The 7,994-nt window shown below is 40.6% G+C and overlaps 2 long non-coding RNA genes across 2 annotated transcripts in view; one reads left to right on the forward strand and one right to left on the reverse strand.

Annotated features, from left to right (window-relative positions):
- LOC106516679 (uncharacterized) overlaps positions 1-954 on the reverse strand; it is a 4,633-nt gene extending 3,679 nt beyond the window's left edge. Inside the window, exon 1 of the long non-coding RNA XR_001310123.1 lies at positions 813-954. This is a non-coding gene — a long non-coding RNA (uncharacterized LOC106516679). The remainder of the gene's footprint in view (positions 1-812) is intronic.
- Positions 955-2,182: 1,228 nt separating this feature from the next.
- The window catches only part of LOC106516681 (uncharacterized), a 48,401-nt gene continuing 42,589 nt past the window's right edge, over positions 2,183-7,994 (forward strand). Inside the window, exon 1 of the long non-coding RNA XR_001310124.1 lies at positions 2,183-2,258. This is a non-coding gene — a long non-coding RNA (uncharacterized LOC106516681). The remainder of the gene's footprint in view (positions 2,259-7,994) is intronic.

The raw sequence follows: 7,994 nt of genomic DNA on the forward strand, positions 1-7,994 counted from the left end.
ACCCCCGACCCAAAGACCCCTGGTGGCGCAACCCGGAAAAGCCGCGGGCGTCAAGGACTGACGCGAGGGGGTCACCTGATGCGTCAAAATAAGACGYAGAGGGAACTTTGGAAAAGCGTCAATATGTGACGAGTCGGGAGTGAGAATGTGTAGTAACATCCTATACACACCTACCAGACCACACCCCCAACCAGTCCTGACCTCTCCTGTCTATTCCTGCCTTCTCTAAACTCCTCCCTCCCCATGAAGCGCAGCACATGACAAACACTCAGTTCTGTTGAGTTCTACTCAAACAGTACCCCTACACTCATTGGAAAATGCCAGCCATATTCCACTACATCTTAGACAACACATACAAATCAACAGGCTGTCTCCAACTGGAACAGCTGACTCCACCATGCACTYCCCATAAAGAACCCAGTGATCCAGGACTGAACCTGATCTTGAGTGAGCGTGCACTTCCTAAGGGATTTACCAACTTTGCGGAGCCATCGGGCAACAGGTGGGATCCTCTGAGTAAATGCTTGCCTATCCTGACCCCTTTCCATAAACCTAACCTCACATACCTGACCCTAAACCTAACCTAAACTCATTTCACACCTTAGTCCTAAACCTAACCCCGACTCATCAATGATATTTCCCCCTTGGTGCTTAGGTCCCCATAAGTACAGGTTGGTCCTCACAAATACCTGCCCACACACACACAATGGGCAATTCATTATCATCCACCTTCACACTTAATAATAAACCAGTACAAAGATGTTTGCAGAAACAAAACATGCATCCCAAATTCACTTTTCATATGACCTTACCACAGCAGTTCATTCGTCTTGAAGGGTAAAATATGAGTGACAGACACTTGGACCTCCATCTGACCTGCCTCTTCAGATCCCACATCTATCTGTTGCTATGCATTCTGGGAAGACAAGTCCTTGAAATCTCAGTTCTTGCTCCCTTTTGTCACTGTACACGTACTGGATGGATGTCCATGACACACCCAGGCGCTGTCAGTATTCACAGAGCTCTTCTCCATGACCCCCCTCTGTGAAACAGCAGGACAGAAAGTCAGGGGAAGAAAAGAAAGAGAGGAAGAAAGGCAGAATGTGCCCACATGAGTGTGACATGGCGCTACCGGACTCATGCTCTCACCATGACAACCGTGCAGATGAGGGAGGAGGCCCGAGGGGACCCCTTGGCTCTTTGGTGAAGTACAATGTGCTGTCTTAACCTCGGTGCCGTCCCCGTTGTTGGCGGGTCAAATCCTTGAATATCAATGAAGTGACTGAGTGTCCCTCGCAGTGGTCCTCAGAACTGTCCCGCTCACATGAGAAGAGCTCGATGTCCTGCCTGACCTCCGCTGACCTGCCTCCAGCCCCTTGCTGCTTTCAGAGCAGAAAGGCTGATTCCACGGGGTTAAACAACACTCAGTCAGAGCGCACGCATTCCTGCCTCCTGCTTCCACTCACGTTTAGCCGGAGCACGACTTACCCTGAGGTTGCTCCCACAGATGCCAAGAGTAATGTAGAAAATGAAAAATAAATGAATGAATAAATAAATAAATAAATAAATAAATAAATAAATAAATAAATAAATTAGGTAAATACCTGGTTGGGTTCATGCAAACATTCTGATGATAGACACTTTATCAAATYTGATAGTATGATTACATTTATATAGACAGTAAAGGATTACTTGGATTAGAAGAACTGGGAAATTAAACACTTTTTGGAAAAAGAATGCAAATCTCCAGATGTTTCTTATGCAAGACTTTTAGGGTGTTTTACACCCGATAGTCAGGTAGTCGATTCACTTGGGGACCAAATTTGCAACGTTTGTTTGCATTTTCAGCTGGTGCMGTTCACTTTCACACWGTMCTGTATCAAACGCACCAAACCCTGTGAGCAACCTGTTTACCCTCCTCGCCTGTGGAGGCGCTGCACCAAGAACCACTGAAGGAAACAACACAACAACATCTGAAGAAGACATTGAGCACAGCTTCTTTCTTAAAGAAATGTAAAGAAAAATGGAGCGAGGTCAGATTTTAGTGGTTGTGAGCGCTCTCTTTTATTTTTGGCAAATGTGACAAACACTCCAACAATGGGCTCAAAGTGGAAGATGAGGCATGGAGTATGTTGTTTTGTTTTGTTTTTACACAAGACTGCTGACACGGCTTTGTATGAGGCGGCGTGCCGTGCATCGAGTAGGAGCGAATCCAACTTCATGGCAGTAATGTCYACATTATAAAGATGAGCATCAAGGTAAATACAAGATACAAGCTTATTATTATTATTAGTTCACTTCCTGCTTTTGGAGCAGTCTTCGGTGTGCTTGGCATTCACACAGGCATTGAAACTTCCTGGCAAACAAACTAGAGTTCCATTAGAGTGCACTAAACAGTTCTGCTGTGAATACACCCCTAGACTGAAATCATCTTAAGTTCATATAAATGACAACGCTTTAGTCATACTTTGAAAATACTATTATGCGCAGTCTCATACAATAGATTGAACATAACTAGATGGCTCAAAGTATTTTTTGAGAGAGACTATCAGCTACAACTATACAAAATTTGAGCTAAATATTTAAAGAATCGACTGAATCATTGACAGACTCACTAAGAGAGGCAAAAAAAAAAACAAAAACAAAACAAAACCCACGATCATCCTGCACATTCTGGTGGACAATTGATGGTGGTGTCTAAGGGCACCTCCTACATAAACACACATATACACACTCACAAATAGATTTATGATGGTTGCAACCACTAGAACAACATTCCAACAGCAGCTCTGCCCGTCTTTAACAGGAAGTAAACATTTAGTGTCACTTCCTGCTTGATTTGCAGCKCTGCTTCTTTTCCTCATTTAATGAACAGAACTGAAGCTTTTCTTGTTGTTTAGTTGATCTTGTCAAAATGCCTCAAAGCAATGAGCATGACCCAAAGCAGTGATCAAACACTGCATTCAAATATACTTCCTATGGAGTTACTCACAGGATGGCTGTATTGTGAGCCTTTATAAACTAGTTGGGCAGGTGCTCTGCTGTAAATCAGTAGACACATTGTTTGCATGCCGTTGAAGGATCTTCCCCACTACAGCTTGTGGCTTTTGGCTCAGACCTGTCATGAAACAACAAATTTATGAGCTTCAGTCATTTTTCTCCCTGCACATCTGCTCTAAAAAAAACCTAAAAGCAACCCCCCCCCCCCCCCCAATTTTTTTAACAAGAAAAATGTAGGAAATCTTTTTGGGAACTTTCCTAATACACTACCCAAAAGTACAAGTTATCATTTCTGTGTTGACAAGCTTACAAATCTAAACAAACTCTCTATCCTCAAGTCAACTCACATCAAAAGCTGAGAATAAACACTTTGGTTTGAAAAAAAAAACTTGGAGTCACAGTAAACAAAGACAGCAGCAGTCCAGCGGTGTTTTTACAGGACTTGTCAAGCTGGAACTCACAGATTGGCTTTGTAAGTGGGCTGTTATTTTCCACTCAGRCCAGATAAGTGGGTCCTGACCCCTTTCTGTGGGAAGATTAGCCGCTTCTGCCATCACTCCCATTGCTTTTATCGTGACCAGACCATCTCAGCTGCCACCGGTGTCCAGAAAAATACCCCAAGATTCTTCAGCCGGGCTTGATTATTGGAAGGAACACATGTACTATCAGATACAGTTGCAARCTCAACAATAAAGTTGTTTATAATCTCCTCAAGCTGTTCCTTGGTACTTACTCCCAAATTGCTTCCAGTCTTGTCAGTATAGGGAACAAGCTGGGAACAAAATGGGACATTGTATTGGATTGCTGTGCACCAACACATGTTCTGTGTTGAGTGTGCCCATTCCTGTTTAACTGATTCCTGCAGGGGGAAAAAAAATCAGCAATGATTTTGAGCAAGAAATTGCAGCCAAAACAAACAAGCTGGTAAACTGTGCTGCTGTGCTAGCTCTGGTTTGAGCAACTACCTGGTTGTAGTATTTATAAATCACTGAATKGGGGCTCATTATCCTGAGGTAGAAGGTTTGAGCCCAGCTTGTATCAGAAAGAGCATCCATCATAAAACAATTGGCAATTTTTTTATGTGACTTTGCTTCCTACGGCAAAAGTTTGGATGTGTGCACTCTGGGGAGATTTGAGAGAAAACTATATTTCTTTTAATAGAAAGAGACACATTAGATGAAAGTAGACAGAAAATGCCCTCATTGTGACATTTAAACTATAAGAAATTGAACATTCGTAGGTGTCAGGTAAGTTCACAACCATTTAAAAAAATCTTAGACATATAAAAAAATGGTTGTGTAAAAATATAAGAGAAATGCCAAATCTATGATGAATGCGTAAGCTATAAAGTGTTTTTTCACTTAAACCCCATTGTTATAGTAAATGTGAATTTTTTTTGCAAATTCTGTTCATCTGTTCAGTGTTCTTTTATCAAAAGTCAGTGTTCTGTTCTTCAAAGAGCCCAAGACTAATTTATAATAATAAGTATAATATTAGTCTTGAACAGCGCTTTTAGAGACCCTCAAAGACGCTTTACAATTTTCATGGATCATTCATTCACACACACATTCACACAGTGATGACAGTAAGCTACATTGTAGCCACAGCTGCCCTGGACACACTGACAGAGGCGGGGCTGCCATGCTGGGACACTGGCCCCTCTGACCACTATCAGTCGGTAAGGTGGGTGAAGTGTCTTGCCCAAGGACACAACGACTGAAACGGCTGGACTGGGGATCGAACCGKTGACYTTCCAGTTCCAGGGCGACTCCCCCAACCACTCTGCCACGGCCGCCCCCAYGAACCAAATGCCTCTGCCTTCTGTTGCTGTTGCTGATGCTAACCTTCCCGCACACAAACATAGTGCCACATAAGCTTTCATTTCATCAAGAAATAACTAATGACAGCTAAACTGGTTAGAAAAAYAAATATTTGAACATACAGTAGCTGGGTAACAACTACAGGAATAGATAAAAGTTAAACCTGGAATCCCTTTTTGTTCAYAGAGGGGCTGCAACACTGCTTTTAACTGAATAATTAGCACTATTRTTAAATGTCCCATCCCAGTAATATAAAATGAATTCACAGAGTCTAGTAGCACTTTTATCCTAATGAATTCTGACACGACTGAATGTGTTCCTATCTTGTATCTCTTTTTTCCATGTCCATTGCRCTGAGTTAATTTAAAAATAGTCAAATGTCTGCATACAATGTAGTCTGCCAGAGAAGCCGGGATATTTTCTCCTGCTTTATGTGACAGCTGATTGTGTAGTTTCCATTGATGTTCTCCCCCTTTGTSCCATCTTTCTTTGTTAAGTTTGCTGAGAGTGTCTTTGAACCACAGGCATTTTCTCTCAGCGGTGTTCTCCAGCCCTGCCAGATCCTTCATCATCCATCTCTCTATAGCTCCCATACTGTCTTTAAAACCACTACACATACACAAATATACATATACACACATACACACACACACACACTGAGACAATGTTCTGTTTCTTCCATCAGTCTTGTCGCTGACTTTATAACATCACTGACAAACATGAATGACTCTATACACTTAGAGATGTGTACTCACACAATTTCTCTTCTACAAAAGAGTCAAAATGTGCCGCTTTGTATTTAATGATCAGAGCTCTTGGAGGTGAGGATTAAAAAGGTGGCAGATTAAAGTGAACACACCATGGAAATGAAGCTCACTTCAGCCCAACACCACAGCTTCTTTCCGAAGGCACAACCTTTTCACAGTCACACTGAAGCCCGTTGGTGCCGCCGCTGCCTGCACTACTTTCCTCTCTTATGTGTGACACGTTAGTGTCGAACGCATCACATCTGAGCCGTAACAGTAGAAACTACGCATTTCCATGGCCTACATTCATTGTGAAAAATAAATAATWAAATCTTGAATTATGTTCACGAAATCTTGGGTATTAGGTTGTTTCATACAACCCCAATTCCAGTGAAGTTGGGATGTTGTGTAAAACATAAATAAAAACAATTGAATACACAGCAAAGACAAGATACAATATTTAATAAGTAAATAAATTTTATTGTTTTTTTTGTTGCAAATATTTGCTCATGTTGAATTTCATGCCTGCAACACGTTCCTGCTGGGACAGGGGCAAGAAAAGACTGGGAAAGTTGAGAAGTGCTCAAAAAACACCTGTTKTTGGAACATTCCACAGGTGAACAGGTCATTTTGGAAACAGGTGAGTGTCATAATTGGGTACAAAGGGAGCATCCCTAAAAGGCTCCTTAGTTGTTACTCACAAGCAAGGATGGAGTAGGTTCACCACATTGTGAACAACTGTGAGAGCAAATAGTTGAAAAGTTTAAGAACGTTTCTCACTGTACAATCAACCACAGTCCTTATTGTCATCAAACGATTCAGAGAATTTGGACAAATCTCTGCAAGTAAGCAACAAGGCTGAAAACCAACATTTAATGCCTGTGACCTTTGATCCCTCACTGCATTAAAAACATCATTCTGTAACAGATACCATGGGCTCAGAAACACTTCAGAAAACCATTGTCAGTTAACACAGTTCATAGTTAATACTAATATTTAAACTTTTACCTTTTTTGCAATACATAGCTGAGTTCTTGTCTTTGTGTGGACTAGTTGTTGGCTCTTTAGTCTTGTCAAACATTAACTTTATTTCTCCAAGCTGAGGCTGATCAAATTTATGGGAAGATATTATTTATTCAAAGCTGTTCCCCAAAACCTTATTTAAAATAGCCAACATAGATTTTATCATAATGATAAGAAGGATCAGAAAATAAGCATTGTTTTTAGTCACGATTTGCCACTAAAGGTGAAAGGGTGAGAATGTTGTGGCACATGTCTGTGTGTGTACTGGTTTGTTTGTCATGTTAGCAAAATATCTTATGAACCACTGGATAGATTTGAATAAAATTCCTAATAATCAAACATTAGCGTTTCTTCTGGAACTGATYAACTTTTGGTGTTAACCCAATTCAAAATGGCTGCCACAGCTAACCAACATTAGCCAACAGAGCAATGCTATGAGTCAGTTTTACAGATACTGAACTAAAAATAGATTAATTTACAAAGTTTGACTAAAATGGCTTTCACTCCATAATTTCTCATCATGAGATTATTTTAGTTTAAAACTCTAGCATGAAAGGTAGAGGCAAAATGCATTTCTTTAAAAAATGGTAGGCCTTTAATTACAAGTTATAATTATAAATTTAAACTCTTGAATCAAATATTAAGTCTTGAYACATAAAACTTTTATTTTTCAAAAAGTGTGCACTAACTTTTCAACAATTAATTAATTCTCATCATATACTCTGAAATCAGCAGTAAAGCTGAATGCCTCAATTTAATAAAAATTCACCAGAATTGTTTGTCTAAGCTTTTAAAAGTTTAAATTAAGCCATTCTTGTGAAATATCAGAACTTGTTGTTAATTTACCTTAATTGAGAATGTTTMAAATCTTGGGCCATTAAAATTAGATGGTATAACTGAGAGTGGAATTTCTCACCATTCGAGTGCATGTTCTCACTTGCAACATGCAAACAAGCCAAAACAAAACCCAGTGAAAAAAAAAAAACAGAGAATAAATCAAGCCTCATAARAACAAGGCTCCATACTTTGGTCGTCAGAGGAAGTGCGCCGCTGCCCTGCTTGTATGTGGGGGGAGTGTCTGTTTGCACAGGTCTCTGTCAGTTACCACTAATCTGCCTGATCTCCAGCTCAAAGTCGCTCACTCTTCCACATGCAAATAAACATATTTAGTCTTCTTTCAGACCAAAGCCACTATCAAACACTTGTTTGATCAGCAGAGAGAGGGCCTGTGAGGCACTTCATTATGCATGTGAGGGGAAAAAAAGGCAAGAAGAGAACACATTGTTGCTAGGGTTTATGTAATTATCCTCACCTTTAGCAGCGACTGGCAACAATTACCACCACAGCAGACTGATGTGTGTGTGTGTGTGTGTGTGTGTGTGTGTGTGTGTGTGTGTGTGTGTGT

The sequence above is a fragment of the Austrofundulus limnaeus genome, unplaced genomic scaffold, assembly GCF_001266775.1.
Source record: "Austrofundulus limnaeus strain Quisiro unplaced genomic scaffold, Austrofundulus_limnaeus-1.0 Scaffold40, whole genome shotgun sequence".
NCBI classification, from domain to species: domain Eukaryota; kingdom Metazoa; phylum Chordata; class Actinopteri; order Cyprinodontiformes; family Rivulidae; genus Austrofundulus; species Austrofundulus limnaeus.